Consider the following 1,883-nt stretch of genomic DNA (forward strand, 5'->3'; position numbering starts at 1 on the left):
TATGACCTAAGGGAACCCTTCGATATTAATCGAAGGTGATTCTGAACTTGAACGTACACTCAGAAAAAGGGAAAAAGAACATGTGCAAGAATCGTCGAATCTAGCTGAAGTGGAAGTTGAAGAGTTTGACAATATGGCAGAACAGAATGAACAATAATGAACACTCTCTCATTACGCTAGACCATCAATATTGGGGACACAATCTAGCATAGTACGACCCCCCATTACAACTCCAAGTTTTGAGCTGAAGCCGGCATTCATCCACATGTTACAACAGTCCACACAGTTCAACAGTTTGGCCGAGAGCATCCAAACAGTCAAAAAGAGAATATCTTGGAAGTGTGTGATATGCTCAAGATCAATGGTGTTACGGATGATGCCATCTAGTTGAGAGCCTTTCCATTTTTCTCGAAGGGAAGAGCGAAGCAGTAGCTACACTCATTACCTAGAGCATTGATCACTACATGGGAGGAGATGGTAGAACCTTTTCTTGCTCGTTATTTCTCTCCTCGAAAATTTACAAAGCTTAGGAATGAGATCTTGTCCTTTGTGCAAATGGAATTGGAGTCTCTATTTGAGACATGGGAAAGGTTCAAGGAACTCCTTTGAAAATGTTCTCAACATCGGTTTCCAGAATGGATGATCATTTAGACTTTTTACAATGGTTTGAACCCAAGTATGGGACAGCTACTTGATGCAGCAGCAGGAGGTACCTTAGGTAGAAAGACCCCTAGAGAAGCTCGGCAATTAATTGAAGAGATGGGGTTAAACAACAACCAATTGAAAGCTAGGGAGAAGAAGAAAGTGGCCGGCATCCATGAGGTAGATGCAGTTACATCGTTAGCGGCCTAAGTGGAGGCATTGAGTAAGAAGTTAGACACTCTGACTTCTTCGAGATTGGAGGCCGTGACGAGTTGTGATGGATGTGGAGGGGGACATGCCCCATCCGATTACCCAATAGCCGTTGGTGGTACACTCTCCGTTGAGCAAGTTGACTATGTGGGTAATGCAATGAGAAACCAAGGCAATCCTTATAGTAATAATACCTACAATTCAGGTTGGGGGAACCACCCTAATTTCTCATGGAACAACCAAGGACAACAAATGGCCATGGCGCCACCAAGTTTCCAACAACAACAAGACCCGAACATGGAGAATAGAGTTTCGAGCTTGGAGATCCGGATGACCGATTTGGAGAAAGCCTTGACTAGATTTGTACAATCATCAGATACACTGTTTCAATTGGTCGAGGCTACACTTCGCAACCACACTGCTTCATTGCACAACCTAGAGAATCAAGTGGTTCAAATCGTGAAGTCTCTATCAGAGAGACCACAAGGATGCTTGCCGAGTAATACTGAGACTAATCCAAGAGAACATGTGAAGGCGATCACTTTGAGAAGTGGTTGTGAGGTCGAGGGTAGGTTTCCAAGTGAGAAGACCAGTGTTGAAGCAACCGAGGTCTTAGAGTTTGAGGAAAGAGTGAACAAGGAGAGAGAGGTGGCATTACCACCTTACAAGCTAAGAATCCCTTATTCCTCTAGATTGAAGAATGGCCAAACGGATGAGCAGTACAAAAAGTTTCTGGGTTTGTTTAGGCAACTACATATAAACATTCCTTATGTTGAGGCATTATCCCAAATGCCTATGTATGCCAACTTCTTGAAAGATTTGTTAACCAACAAAAGAAAATTAGAGGAGAGTGCCTCCGTGATTCTAGATGCATCTTGCTCAACGGTCTTGCAAAAGAATATGCCGAACAAGAAGAAAGACCAATGAAGCTTCATTATCCCATGCAACATTGGCAATTTGGGTGAAGAGATTGCATTGCCGGACTTAGGGGCCAGTATTAACGTTATGCCATACTCTTCCTTTCAAAAGTT

The 1,883-nt window shown here is 43.1% G+C and overlaps 1 non-coding gene across 1 annotated transcript; it reads right to left on the minus strand.

Moving 5' to 3' along the window:
• Positions 1-522: 522 nt before the first annotated feature.
• On the minus strand, positions 523-629 carry LOC120252259. Its single transcript, XR_005533804.1, has one exon. It is a non-coding gene; the product is annotated as a small nucleolar RNA R71 (small nucleolar RNA).
• Positions 630-1,883: the final 1,254 nt, after the last annotated feature.

Source organism: Dioscorea cayenensis, chromosome 20 (genome assembly GCF_009730915.1).
Source record: "Dioscorea cayenensis subsp. rotundata cultivar TDr96_F1 chromosome 20, TDr96_F1_v2_PseudoChromosome.rev07_lg8_w22 25.fasta, whole genome shotgun sequence".
NCBI lineage: Eukaryota > Viridiplantae > Streptophyta > Magnoliopsida > Dioscoreales > Dioscoreaceae > Dioscorea > Dioscorea cayenensis.